This window comes from Ascaphus truei, chromosome 19 (genome assembly GCF_040206685.1).
Source record: "Ascaphus truei isolate aAscTru1 chromosome 19, aAscTru1.hap1, whole genome shotgun sequence".
NCBI lineage: Eukaryota > Metazoa > Chordata > Amphibia > Anura > Ascaphidae > Ascaphus > Ascaphus truei.
In genome coordinates this window covers 32640196-32655032 of record NC_134501.1, presented here as the reverse complement: position 1 = coordinate 32655032, position 14837 = coordinate 32640196, and the positions used below count along the sequence as shown (strand labels likewise).

The following is a 14837-nucleotide window of genomic DNA, read 5'->3' as shown; positions in this document are numbered from 1 at the left end:
CTGGAGGGACGAGACACGATCAAAACATTTGAACAATTGCAGTCAGATACGGACTTACCAAACACAGAATTTCTTAGATACCTTCAGGTCCGGGCATTTTATACCAAACACATCAATAGACCACCTCTAACTAATTTTGAAAAGCTCTGTGCTCGGGGAACCGACACACGGGGACTCATTTCTGCTCTATACAGGGAAGTGGTTAGGGCAGACATCGACGGATCGCGCAAAACCAGGTTTATGACACAGTGGGAGACAGACCTGACGAAGAGTGGACGGCGATCTTTAAGGCTGCGGCCAGTAGTTCGATTTGTACGACATTGAAGGAAAACTCATATAAAGTGTTAATGAGGTGGTATCTCACCCCAGTTAGATTGGCTAAATTCGTCGCGGGCGCTTCCCCGCTCTGTCCCAGACGGTGCGGGGAACGGGGAGATCTGGTACATATGCTGTGGTCTTGTCCACGAATCATACCCGTTTGGACACAAATCAGGGATTGGCTACAGAGGGTCTTTTTGGGCCTCAGAATTACACTTGACCCGTGGGTTTTCCTATTAGGTAAGCCCACAGATGAGGTATCGAGATCAGGAAATAAATTAATAGCACACTTTGCTACGGCGATGAGGTGCGAGACCGCAGCACTGTGGAATCAGAATACAATTCCATCAATAGACAAAATTCGGAACAGAATCTGGTTTGCTTGCCAGATGGAAAAGTTGACGAGTCTGGTCAACGACACTGGCGCAAATTTCCAAAAAGTCTGGTCACTGTGGCTGGCACAGACCGACATCCCAGGGATGAGCAATGCCTCCGTCTGGCTTTGATAAAATCAGATGGGTTTTCCTTCGATGCCGGACTAAACACACGAGAGGAACTATAACACCCATGAATACAGGATCCACAGAGAGGAACCACACAACCTCCGGGCCCGTAGATTCGGTGCGGGGGCGGTGCGGATGCATCTGAGTCTGCAGAAGCGAGCTAAGTCTACTGGAGCACACGGAAGAGGATACCTCAGTCCCTTGCCCTCTCCACACCCCTCCCCCTTCCCCCCCTCTCCTCTACCCTAACCCACTCATGTCTACCCCTCCCCATGTCTGTATCAATGTTGTATGTCCTACAATCTACCATTAGGTACCAAAGTGATAACTGACTGTATTATACTTGCAAAAATCCAATAAAAGAAAGTTACAAAAAAAAAAAAAGAGGAACACTTCCCATACCGGGAGTCGAACCCGGGCCGCCTGGGTGAAAACCAGGAATCCTAACCGCTAGACCATATGGGAACTTGCAGTACGATCTCCTCTGTAGATTTTCCTCCCACTCCTGCTTTTGGAGGATGTTCTGGACCATGGGCTCTACAAGGAAATAAGATGTTCATTTGCAAACTCTTTCATGTGCTAATATCACTTATTAACATGCAATTCAACTGCAATAATGCAGAGGTAAATAAGTAGAGGAAAATTACTACTTAACACCTCATTTATGACTCATAATTACATAGTAGATGAGGTTGAAAAAAGACATAGGTCCATCAAGTTGAACCTATGCTAAATTAGACAACAGATACTTTATCCTCTATCTATACTTACTTATTGATCCAGAGGATGGCAAACAAAAAATCCCAGAGTCATATCATCCAATGATATCTCATAAGGGGAAAAATAAATTCCTTCCTGACTCCAAGAATTGGCAATCGGATTAATCCCTGGATCAACATCCTTCCCATGTATACTTATTTGGTATATCCCTGTATTCCTTTCCCATCTAAAAAGATGTCCAACCTTTTTTAGAACAAATCTATTGTATCTGCCACTCTAAGCAGTTTTTTTCCAGAACTGAAATAGTTTGAGACAATTGACCAGCATTGTCCTTATTGTGTCAACAATTCCAATTACAAAAATTGCAGCTGAAGCCCGAAGTGACAAAAAATTATTTTGCTCAACTACAAAAATTAGAGATAAATAGTGTCCAGCATCTATTTTCTATTACAAAATACTAAACTTTTTAAAACTTTGCAAACTGATGTCTAAAGGCCCCCCAAAAATCTAATTGATAAGTATAACAAAACACACAATACTTGCAGGCTCTTATTTAGTTATCAATAGTATACTATAGATCACTTTATGGTGCATTCACACTCTTGTTTAGACATCATCTTTAGTCTATCACCACCTCTCCTATTGGTTGCCATCCACTCTATGTCTTTAAAATGTCAACCTCTTAATAGCTCAATGATGTATATATTATATATGTAAAAAAAAAATAAAACCTACAAGGTTTAATTTAGTTATGTCGTATGACATAGATCACCTTATGGCCCATTCACTCTTTTTTGTCTAGACAACATCTTTAGCCTATCACCTCCTCTCCTGTTGGATGCCGAATTTCAAACCTCTTGGAAAAGTATCATGAATAGGCAATAACTGTATTGAGAAAATATACAACTCTTATGTCATTTGCCATTAACAGCTACATTCTATTAGATTCACCAAAGGAGTATGACAAGAATTAATTCATTTTTGGGCACCATTTTGATTTGTAATAGCAAAAGAATAGTATTTTCTTTGATGTAGCAACAAAGTTACAAGCTTTGCTACACATAAAACACCCAAAGGAAATGGGAAGGACCACAGTTAGGGAATAGAATGGAATTTGTCCCAAGTTTATTTACAGAGGAGAAAGCTCATATGAAGTTGCAAAACTGAAAGTGGGCAAGTCGAATGTGCCAGATAAGATTAAAAAGAGGAACATTTCCCATACCGGGAGTCGAACCCGGGCCGCCTGGGTGAAAACCAGGAATCCTAACCGCTAGACCATATGGGAACTTGCAGTATGATCTCCTCTGTAGATTTTCCTCCCACTCCTGCTTTTGGAGGATGTTCTGGACCATGGGCTCTACAAGGAAATAAGATGTTCATTTGCAAACTCTTTCAGGTGCTAATATCACTTGTTAACATGCAATTCAACTGCAATAATGCAGAGGTAAATAAGTAGAGGAAAATTACTACTTAACACCTCATTTATGACTCATAATTACATAGTAGATGAGGTTGAAAAAAGACATAGGTCCATCAAGTTCAACCTATGCTAAATTAGACAACAGATACTTTATCCTCTATCTATACTTACTTATTGATCCAGAGGATGGCAAACAAAAAATCCCAGAGTCATATCATCCAATGATATCTCATAAGGGGAAAAATAAATTCCTTCCTGACTCCAAGAATTGGCAATCGGATTAATCCCTGGATCAACATCCTTCCCATGTATACTTATTTGGTATATCCCTGTATACCTTTCCCATCTAAAAAGATGTCCAACCTTTTTTTGAACAAATCTATTGTATCTGCCACTCTAAGCAGTTTTTTTTCCAGAACTGAAATAGTTTGAGACAATTGACCAGCATTGTCCTTATTGTGTCAACAATTCCAATTACAAAAAGTGTAGCTGAAGCCCGAAGTGACAAAAAATTATTTTGCTCAACTACAAAAATTAGAGATAAATAGTGTCCAGCATCTATTTTCTATTACAAAATACTGAACTTTTTAAAACTTTGCAAACTGATGTCTAAAGGCCCCCCAAAAATCTAATTGACAAGTATAACAAAACACACAATACTTGCAGGCTCTTATTTAGTTATCAATAGTATACTATAGATCACTTTATGGAGCATTCACACTCTTGTTTAGACATCATCTTTAGTCTATCACCACCTCTCCTATTGGTTGCCATCCACTCTATGTCTTTAAAATGTCAACCTCTTAATAGCTCAATGATGTATATATTATATATAAAAAATACTCAAAACCTACAAGGTTTAATTTAGTTATGTCGTATGACATAGATCACCTTATGGCCCATTCACTCTTTTTTGTCTAGACAACATCTTTAAACTATCACCTCCTCTCCTGTTGGATGCCGAATTTCAAACCTCTTGGAAAAGTATCATGAATAGGCAATAACTGTATTGAGAAAATATACAACTCTTATGTCATTTGCCATTAACAGCTACATTCTATTAGATTCACCAAAGGAGTATGACAAGAATTAATTCATTTTTGGGCACCATTTTGATTTGTAATAGCAAAAGAATAGTATTTTCTTTGATGTAGCATCAAAGTTACAAGCTTTGCTACACATAAAACACCCAAAGGAAAATGGGAAGGACCACAGTTAGGGAATAGAATGGAATTTGTCCCAAGTTTATTTAGAGAGGAGAAAGCTCATATGAAGTTGCAAAACTGAAAGTGGGCAAGTCGAATGTGCCAGATAAGATTAAAAAGAGGAACATTTCCCATACCGGGAGTCGAACCCGGGCCGCCTGGGTGAAAACCAGGAATCCTAACCGCTAGACCATATGGGAACTTGCAGTACAATCTCCTCTGTAGATTTTCCTCCCACTCCTGCTTTTGGAGGATGTTCTGGACCATGGGCTCTACAAGGAAATAAGATGTTCATTTGCAAACTCTTTCATGTGCTAATATCACTTGTTAACATGCAATTCAACTGCAATAATGCAGAGGTAAATAACTAGAGGAAAATTACTACTTAAAACCGGATTTATGACTCATAATTACATAGTAGATGAGGTTGAAAAAAGACATAGGTCCATCAAGTTCAACCTATGCTAAATTAGACAACAGATACTTTATCCTCTATCTATACTTACTTATTGATCCAGAGGAAGGCAAACAAAAAATCCCAGAGTCATATCATCCAATGATATCTCATTAGGGGAAAAATAAATTCCTTCCTGACTCCAAGAATTGGCAATCGGATTAATCCCTGGATAAACATCCTTCCCATGTATACTTATTTGGTATATCCCTGTATACCTTTCCCATCTAAAAAGATGTCCAACCTTTTTTTGAACAAATCTATTGTATCTGCCACTCTAAGCAGTTTTTTTCCAGAACTGAAATAGTTTGAGACAATTGACCAGCATTGTCCTTATTGTGTCAACAATACCAATTACAAAAAGTGTAGCTGAAGCCCTGTAAGGAATCCGCTCCGCGGTTTACTGGTTGCCTTACCTTGCAGACTGTGCAGTCCTGGAGCACCTCTCCTGATGTTTGCTGCAGCCTGGATTCACTCACCAAAGCAATACACACTCTCTCTGGTATCTATTGCAGCGGTGCAGCCGTGCAGCCTATCACTGCAACATAGACATGCATTCACTCATTGGAGCAGTACCTTCACACCCCCCTCCGGGGATTGGCCCGCTGGCCTTTAAGTACTGTCTTCCCACAATGCTCCCTGCCGAGCATAGTCCTTACTGGATGTCACTATCGTTCTGCCAAAAGCCCTCGCTTGTTCTCCCATGCTGATACGGAGGTTCCGCCCTGCGTCCTTCAGCTTCCGTCAAGCTCCCGCTTGTTCTCCTGTGCTGAAGCGGAGGTTCCACCCTGCGCCCTTCAGCTTCCGTCAAGCTCCCGCTTGTTCTCCTGTGCTGAAGCTGAGGTTCCGCCCTGCGTCCCTCAGCTTCCTTCAAGCTTCCGCTTGTTCTCCTGTGCTGAAGCGGAGGTCCCGTCCTGCGTCCTTCAGCTTCCTGTTCTCCTGTGCTGAAGCAGAGGTTTCGTCCCTGCGTCCTTCAGCCTCCTGGATTCCTGCACTGAAGCGGAGGTTTCGTCCCTGCATTCTTCAGCTTCTTGGATTCCTGCACTGCAGCGGTGGTTTCCCTGTCTTTCTATAGCTTCCTGGTTCCTGGGGCCTACTCTTTCCCTAATCTAGAGAGGCCGTGTCCTGGTTCCTGCGCTGTTACAGAGGATTCCCCAGCCCGCTCAGGACTCTTGCGCTGTAGCACTAGTTCGCCCGTGCAGCAAAGCGGTGTGCTACGCTGGTCTGCTTACCATCTCCTGTGACCAGCACCATGGGCCATGGCCGTCGCTCGCGCAGAGCCCAACCCCGCGCTCCTAAGCTGAAGCGGGGCTCTCCTGACTACATGTTGCCAAACTCTTGCTTGAACAATGTTTATCCTGATATCTCCAGCCCTGACCCTGGCTTGTACAACGACGACGCTGTCTTCTCCTATCCTGATCCTGCGATGTACGACAATGAACTGCGCAATCTGGATCAGCCTGCGCGGTCTCAGGTCAGTGCTTTTACAACCCCACCTCAGCCTCGCGGTCCGACCCAGGTTTGTGGCGAGCACAACCGTGACAGTATGCTCGGCCCCACAAACTCGGACCGCCCTGTGGTGAGGGTTGGTAAGTTTCTATCTGAAAGCCTGTCCCGGCCTGTAGACCAGTCCCAGTTTGAATATCAGTTTCTATGTGAGATAATACCCCTGCTTGAAGGTATGATTGTGTTTGAAGGTTTAACCCCTTTGCAAACCAAATGCCGTTATGATCTCATGATGAAGGTTTATCGCCTCCGGGACTTTAAACAATCGCTGGTCGCTTGTATTTGCTTTCCTGGTTACCCTTTAACCTGGGAGAATGTGTACCCTTTAGAACTGGACGACGCCCAAAAGGAACTCTCTTCCCTGGCCTTGTCCTTAGACATTTATATAGCACAAGAGGACCCTCTCCTTATGTTGGCTCATGCCCAAAACACACTCCATATCCTTTCCATGACATTGGACATTTGCATAAAGGAACAGGATCCTCCCCTCGCCAGCTTCGCTGCCGCTTGGCTGTATCCCTGGTCTACCACGGATCCTTGCCCTGATTGTATGGCCGGGTTCCCTGTCACCAATGATATGTCTACATTAACCCCTGCTGATCAGTCCTGTGAGGTCCCCCTGGAGGATACATATGTTTCTTTACCCAACACTAAGGTTCTAGTATCAGAGAATAAGTTTCTTAGTTCTCCTATTTCTAGCTCAGAAGCCCTCTCTCTAGGTTTTGAGGGTTTCCCAGCTTTAACCTCTGCTAGGCAGTCAGTCCTGTGCGCTTTCCCCGTCAGAGAAAGAATCCCTAAGTTCTGTCCCCAGGGTCATTTCTGTATTAACCCCTGAGGGGCAGCTCTCTGAGTCTTCTTTGATAATTCCCTGTTCTCTGCCAGCCATGGTTACGCCCCTAGCTCTAGAGGAGAGATTCCTTGTCTCTCCTAGTACAGAGAAAAGATTTCCTGTGGTTTACTCTCAGGCACTGTCTGCATTAACCCCTGTAAATTCTTGCTGCCTCCAAGTTAATGCCTTCGTTTTAGCCTCAGAGAATGAATCCACAAGTCAGACAGCAGAGGTTGCATTGAGGGATTCCCATAACCGTACGGAGTCCTTAGATATTCTTTGCTATAAATCCCCTGCTTCAGCTCAAGTTTCCGCAGTTTCGCCTCCGGAGAATTCGGCTAAAGTTTTGGTTCCTGATAAAAGTAGTCAGGAGTCAGTTTTTTCCCTAAGCTTGGTTGCAGAGTTCCTTCTCCCGGGTATTTCATTGAACCAGCCTGTCGCCCACATAGCGGTGATCCCTGCTTCAGCGCATAGTTCCCATATTAGGGAGTCTGCAGTAATTTCTGGTTTCCCAGACATTCCTTACCAAATACCTACTTCAGAGACCAGTACAGTTTTAATTAACCCCCGGGTACTGTCTGAGTTCTCCTCCTCTTTAAGCTTAGGGTTAAAAGCATACAGTAGTCTGTATGTCCCTCCTGGGGTTCATATTGTGTTCCCAGGAATGTTTGCTGACGCACGGTTTTCGCCCAAAAGTGACGCTTGTTCATATAGACTAGTAAGAAACCCACACACTGTTTCTCCTTTCTCTGAATTGTGTCTTACTGGTTTTGAAACTCTGAGAGGTAGTGTTTCTCCTTCAGATTTTGAATCTCTTCCTATGATGGTTATTCTGGCTGAGGGTTCCCCTGATTTCTCTCTCCAGGTTAATCCTCCAGAGATCAGCATATCTGGGGTCACTCCTTTTGTATTGTCTGAGACCATCATGCCTATTTTACAAGTCCTGGGGTTTAAATCTGAGCTATTTAGCTGTCCTGCATTTGCTGAAACTCTGTCCCTCAGTACTGTGTCTAAATTTGCCCCAGCAACTATTGGGTTACTCTGGGAAGAAATTAAAGCTCCTATCTTAAAGGGTATTTTTTCTCACATGTCCAGCAAATCTAGAACCTCAGTAATTGTTTCTAAGTCACTTATCAATACATCTGATTTTTTCTCTAATCAAACCCAGACACCCTCACTATCGGTTAGGAGTCCTGTGATCAGAGATTTTGCACTAGAAAACACACCTATTCATGTTTTTGTCAGGTTAGGTACCCCTGTGGTTAGGGCCATTGCAGTTTCGGAAAAGACTCCTTGTACTCCTAAGGTGCCTGTCATTAAGAGTTTTCATAGTTCATACTTGCTGCTTGTTGATTCTCAGATCCCTGTCACTGAGGTACAGACTTCAGCTTCTGATGTTAGCTTCCCTCCCGCCACTACCCTGGCTCTGCCTTTTTCTCAAGATACTGACATGAAAATCCCAAGGTCTATTCCTGATTCACTGACAATACTATCTTCCAATGAAGATTTCCCAGTATTGGAGAGCGCTACTGTTGTTTGCTTCTCTGCTCCTGCCAAACCATGGTTTTGTCCCTCGGAATTTTCGGTTGCCCCTGTTATTTCCTCTCAGTTGGAAATACTCTGTACTTATCCCAAGATTTCGGTTCCTATGCCTGGTTTACTGCTTGCCTTGTCACCTTCCATACCAATACCGGGAGATGCTTCCAACCAGCCTATACCCTTACTAACCATTACCTGGGAGCCTTCTAGAGGAAAAATTCCTCGCAAATTCCAACATGCAGTGGTCAGCCAAGACTTTTTCTGTTACAAAGTTCCTCCTGGTGTATTCGATCAACTATCAGGGCCGCTGATCCTAGATTCCGGTTCATTTATTAAAGACTGGGCTTCCTGTAGGGGTTCTTCTGCCGTTTCTGCTCTGGAACTCTCTGGTTCTTCACAGCCCTGGATTTCCAAGTCATTTTGCGGGGCGAGCCATGTACCAACGATGTTTCTTCTACCACTCTCATTTCCTAGAACTGTACTCACCAAGGAACTGCTCGTTTACGGATCCCCTTTCCACCTAAAGAACTTTAGGAACAACTCGAGGTCTCCGAGACCCATGGATGGTCCTGTCTGTCCGCAGTTTTTACCGTGGGGTGGGGGTACACTAAGGAGTAACCACGAGTCTCTGGACCATGACTCTACCCCTAATCCTAGACAGTTCAGCAACTATTCCCGGTCCCCCAACTCTATGTGTGCTCATGTTCACCCGGAGGTCTCGCGTGAAGGGGGGGGGGTACTGTAAGGAATCCGCTCCGCGGTTTACTGGTTGCCTTACCTTGCAGGCTGTGCAGTCCTGGAGCACCTCTCCTGATGTTTGCTGCAGCCTGGATTCACTCACCAAAGCAATACACACTCCCTCTGGTATCTATTGCAGCTGTGCAGCCTATCACTGCAACATAGACTTACATTCACTCATTGGAGCAGTACCTTCACACCCCCCTCTGGGGATTGGCCCGCTGGCCTTTAAGTACTGTCTTCCCACAATGCTCCCTGCCGAGCATAGTCCTTACTGGATGTCACTATCGTTCTGCCACAAGCCCTCGCTTGTTCTCCCATGCTGATACGGAGGTTCGGCCCTGTGTCCTTCAGCTTCCGTCAAGCTCCCGCTTGTTCTCCTGTGCTGAAGCGGAGGTTCCGCCCTGCGCCCTTCAGCTTCCGTCAAGCTCCCGCTTGTTCTCCTGTGCTGAAGTGGAGGTTCCGCCCTGCATCCCTCAGCTTCCTTCAAGCTTCCGCTTGTTCTCCTGTGCTGAAGCAGAGGTCCCGTCCTGCGTCCTTTAGCTTCCTGTTCTCCTGTGCTGAAGCAGAGGTTTCGTCCCTGCGTCCTTCAGCCTCCTGGATTCCTGCACTGAAGCGGAGGTTTCGTCCCTGCGTCCTTCAGCTTCTTGGATTCCTGCACTGCAGCGGTGGTTTCCCCGTCTTTCTATAGCTTCCTGGTTCCTGGGGCCTACTCTTTCCCTAATCTAGAGAGGTCGTGTCCTGGTTCCTGCGCTGTTACAGAGGATTCCCCAGGCCGCTCAGGACTCTTGCGCTGTAGCACTGGTTCGCCCGTGCAGCAAAGCGGTGTGCTACGCTGGTCTGCTTACCATCTCCTATGACCAGCACCATGGGCCATGGCCGTCGCTCGCGCAGAGCCCAACCCCGCGCTCCTAAGCTGAAGCGGGGCTCTCCTGACTACATGTTGCCAAACTCTTGCTTGAACAATGTTTATCCTGATATCTCCAGCCCTGACCCTGGCTTGAACAACGACGACGCTGTCTTCTCCTATCCTGATCCTGCGATGTACGACAACGAACTGCGCAATCCGGATCAGCCTGCGCGGTCTCAGGTCGGTGCTTTTACAACCCCACCTCAGCCTCGCGGTCCGACCCAGGTTTGTGGCGAGCACAACCGTGACAACCCGAAGTGACAAAAAATTATTTTGCTCAACTACAAAAATTAGAGATAAATAGTGTCCAGCATCTATTTTCTATTACAAAATACTAAACTTTTTAAAACTTTGCAAACTGATGTCTAAAGGCCCCCCAAAAATCTAATTGACAAGTATAACAAAATACACAATACTTGCAGGCTCTTATTTAGTTATCAATAGTATACTATAGATCACCTTATGGTGCATTCACACTCTTGTTTAGACATCATCTTTAGCCTATCACCACCTCTCCTATTGGTTGCCATCCACTCTATGTCTTTAAAATGTCAACCTCTTAATACTGTAGCTCAATGATGTATATATTATATTTAAAAAAAAATACACAAAACCTACAAGGTTTAATTTAGTTATGTGGTATGACATAGATCACCTTATGGCCCATTCACTCTTTTTTGTCTAGACAACATCTTTAGCCTATCACCTCCTCTCCTGTTGGATGCCGAATTTCAAACCTCTTGGAAAAGTATCATGAATAGGCAATAACTGTATTGAGAAAATATACAACTCTTATGTCATTTGCCATTAACAGCTACATTCTATTAGATTCACCAAAGGAGTATGACAACAATTAATTCATATTTGGGCACCATTTTGATTTGTAATAGCAAAAGAATAGTATTTTCTTTGATGTAGCAACAAAGTTACAAGCTTTGCTACACATAAAACACCCAAAGGAAATGGGAAGGACCACAGTTAGGGAATAGAATGGAATTTGTCCCAAGTTTATTTAGAGAGGAGAAAGCTCATATGAAGTTGCAAAACTGAAAGTGGGCAAGTCGAATGTGCCAGATAAGATTAAAAAGACGAACATTTCCCATACCGGGAGTCGAACCCGGGCCGCCTGGGTGAAAACCAGGAATCCTAACCGCTAGACCATATGGGAACTTGCAGTACAATCTCCTCTGTAGATTTTCCTCCCACTCCTGCTTTTGGAGGATGTTCTGGACCATGGGCTCTACAAGGAAATAAGATGTTCATTTGCAAACTCTTTCAGGTGCTAATATCACTTGTTAACATGCAAATCAACTGCAATAATGCAGAGGTAAATAAGTAGAGGAAAATTACTACTTAACACCTCATTTATGACTCATAATTACATAGTAGATGAGGTTGAAAAAAGACATAGGTCCATCAAGTTCAACCTATGCTAAATTAGACAACAGATACTTTATCCTCTATCTATACTTACTTATTGATCCAGAGGATGGCAAACAAAAAATCCCAGAGTCATATCATCCAATGATATCTCATAAGGGGAAAAATAAATTCCTTCCTGACTCCAAGAATTGGCAATCGGATTAATCCCTGGATCAACATCCTTCCCATGTATACTTATTTGGTATATCCCTGTATACCTTTCCCATCTAAAAAGATGTCCAACCTTTTTTTGAACAAATCTATTGTATCTGCCACTCTAAGCAGTTTTTTTCCAGAACTGAAATAGTTTGAGACAATTGACCAGCATTGTCCTTATTGTGTCAACAATTCCAATTACAAAAAGTGTAGCTGAAGCCCGAAGTGACAAAAAATTATTTTGCTCAACTACAAAAATTAGAGATAAATAGTGTCCAGCATCTATTTTCTATTACAAAATACTGAACTTTTTAAAACTTTGCAAACTGATGTCTAAAGGCCCCCCAAAAATCTAATTGACAAGTATAACAAAACACACAATACTTGCAGGCTCTTATTTAGTTATCAATAGTATACTATAGATCACTTTATGGTGCATTCACACTCTTGTTTAGACATCATCTTTAGTCTATCACCACCTCTCCTATTGGTTGCCATCCACTCTATGTCTTTAAAATGTCAACCTCTTAATAGCTCAATGATGTATATATTATATATGTAAAAAATAATCAAAACCTACAAGGTTTAATTTAGTTATGTCGTATGACATAGATCACCTTATGGCCCATTCACTCTTTTTTGTCTAGACAACATCTTTAGCCTATCACCTCCTCTCCTGTTGGATGCCGAATTTCAAACCTCTTGGAAAAGTATCATGAATAGGCAATAACTGTATTGAGAAAATATACAACTCTTATGTAATTTGCCATTAACAGCTACATTCTATTAGATTCACCAAAGGAGTATGACAAGAATTAATTCATTTTTGGGCACCATTTTGATTTGTAATAGCAAAAGAATAGTATTTTCTTTGATGTAGCAACAAAGTTACAAGCTTTGCTACACATAAAACACCCAAATGAAAATGGGAAGGACCACAGTTAGGGAATAGAATGGAATTTGTCCCAAGTTTATTTAGAGAGGAGAAAGCTCATATGAAGTTGCAAAACTGAAAGTGGGCAAGTCGAATGTGCCAGATAAGATTAAAAAGAGGAACATTTCCCATACCGGGAGTCGAACCCGGGCCGCCTGGGTGAAAACCAGGAATCCTAACCGCTAGACCATATGGGAACTTGCAGTACAATCTCCTCTGTAGATTTTCCTCCCACTCCTTCTTTTGGAGGATGTTCTGGACCATGGGATCTACAAGGAAATAAGATGTTAATTTGCAAACTCTTTCATGTGCTAATATCACTTGTTAACATGCAATATCCTCTGTAGATTTTCCTTCCACTCCTGCTTTTTGAGGATGTTCTGGACCATGGGCTCTACAAGGAAATAAGATGTTCATTTGCAAACTCTTTCATGTGCTAATATCACTTGTTAACATGCAATTCAACTGCAATAATGCAGAGGTAAATAAGTAGAGGAAAATTACTACTTAACACCTCATTTATGACTCATAATTACATAGTAGATGAGGTTGAAAAAAGACATAGGTCCATCAAGTTCAACCTATGCTAAATTAGACAACAGATTCTTTATCCTCTATCTATACTTACTTATTGATCCAGAGGAAGGCAAACAAAAAATCCCAGAGTCATATCATCCAATGATATCTCATAAGGGGAAAAATAAATTCCTTCCTGACTCCAAGAATTGGCAATCGGATTAATCCCTGGATCAACATCCTTCCCATGTATACTTATTTGGTATATCCCTGTATACCTTTCCCATCTAAAAAGATGTCCAACCTTTTTTTGAACAAATCTATTGTATCTGCCACTCTAAGCAGTTTTTTTCCAGAACTGAAATAGTTTGAGACAATTGACCAGCATTGTCCTTATTGTGTCAACAATTCCAATTACAAAAAGTGTAGCTGAAGCCCAAAGTGACAAAAATTATTTTGCTCAACTACAAAAATTAGAGATAAATAGTGTCTAGCATCTATTTTCTATTACAAAATACTGAACTTTTTAAAACTTTGCAAACTGATGTCTAAAGGCCCCCCAAAAATCTAATTGACAAGTATAACAAAATACACAATACTTGCAGGCTCTTATTTAGTTATCAATAGTATACTATAGATCACCTTATCGTGCATTCACACTCTTGTTTAGACATCATCTTTAGCCTATCACCACCTCTCCTATTGGTTGCCATCCACTCTATGTCTTTAAAATGTCAACCTCTTAATAGCTCAATGATGTATATATTATATATAAAAAATACTCAAAACCTACAAGGTTTAATTTAGTTATGTGGTATGACATAGATCACCTTATGGCCCATTCACTCTTTTTTGTCTAGACAACATCTTTAACCTATCACCTCCTCTCCTGTTGGATGCCGAATTTCAAACCTCTTGGAAAAGTATCATGAATAGGCAATAACTGTATTGAGAAAATATACAACTCTAATGTATTTTGCCATTAACAGCTACATTCTATTAGATTCACCAAAGGAGTATGACAACAATTAATTCATTTTTAGGCACCATTTTTATATGTAATAGCAAAAGAATAGTATTTTCTTTGCTGTAGCAACAAAGTTACAAGCTTTGCTACACATAAAACACCCAAAGGAAATGGGAAGGACCACAGTTAGGGAATAGAATGGAATTTGTCCCAAGTTTATTTAGAGAGGAGAAAGCTCATATGAAGTTGCAAAACTGAAAGTGGGCAAGTCGAATGTGCCAGATAAGATTAAAAAGAGGAACATTTCCCATACCGGGAGTCGAACCCGGGCCGCCTGGGTGAAAACCAGGAATCCTAACCGTTAGACCATATGGGAACTTGCAGTACGATCTCCTCTGTAGATTTTCCTCCCACTCCTGCTTTTGGAGGATGTTCTGGACCATGGGCTCTACAAGGAAATAAGATGTTCATTTGCAAACTCTTTCAGGTGCTAATATCACTTGTTAACATGCAAATCAACTGCAATAATGCAGAGGTAAATAAGTAGAGGAAAATTACTACTTAACACCTCATTTATGACTCATAATTACATAGTAGATGAGGTTGAAAAAAGACATAGGTCCATCAAGTTCAACCTATGCTAAATTAGACAACAGATACTTTATCCTCTATCTATACTTACTTATTGATCCAGAGGATG

General features: G+C 42.2%; 6 non-coding genes across 6 annotated transcripts; all 6 read right to left on the bottom strand.

Moving 5' to 3' along the window:
* Nucleotides 1–1214: 1214 nt before the first annotated feature.
* Nucleotides 1215–1286, bottom strand: TRNAE-UUC (transfer RNA glutamic acid (anticodon UUC)). Its single transcript has one exon. It is a non-coding gene; the product is annotated as a tRNA-Glu (tRNA).
* Nucleotides 1287–2754: 1468 nt separating this feature from the next.
* On the bottom strand, nt 2755–2826 carry TRNAE-UUC (transfer RNA glutamic acid (anticodon UUC)). The gene has a single exon. It is a non-coding gene; the product is annotated as a tRNA-Glu (tRNA).
* Nucleotides 2827–4294: 1468 nt separating this feature from the next.
* Nucleotides 4295–4366, bottom strand: TRNAE-UUC (transfer RNA glutamic acid (anticodon UUC)). Its single transcript has one exon. It is a non-coding gene; the product is annotated as a tRNA-Glu (tRNA).
* Nucleotides 4367–11238: 6872 nt separating this feature from the next.
* Nucleotides 11239–11310, bottom strand: TRNAE-UUC (transfer RNA glutamic acid (anticodon UUC)). The gene has a single exon. It is a non-coding gene; the product is annotated as a tRNA-Glu (tRNA).
* Nucleotides 11311–12779: 1469 nt separating this feature from the next.
* On the bottom strand, nt 12780–12851 carry TRNAE-UUC (transfer RNA glutamic acid (anticodon UUC)). Its single transcript has one exon. It is a non-coding gene; the product is annotated as a tRNA-Glu (tRNA).
* Nucleotides 12852–14441: 1590 nt separating this feature from the next.
* On the bottom strand, nt 14442–14513 carry TRNAE-UUC (transfer RNA glutamic acid (anticodon UUC)). The gene has a single exon. It is a non-coding gene; the product is annotated as a tRNA-Glu (tRNA).
* Nucleotides 14514–14837: the final 324 nt, after the last annotated feature.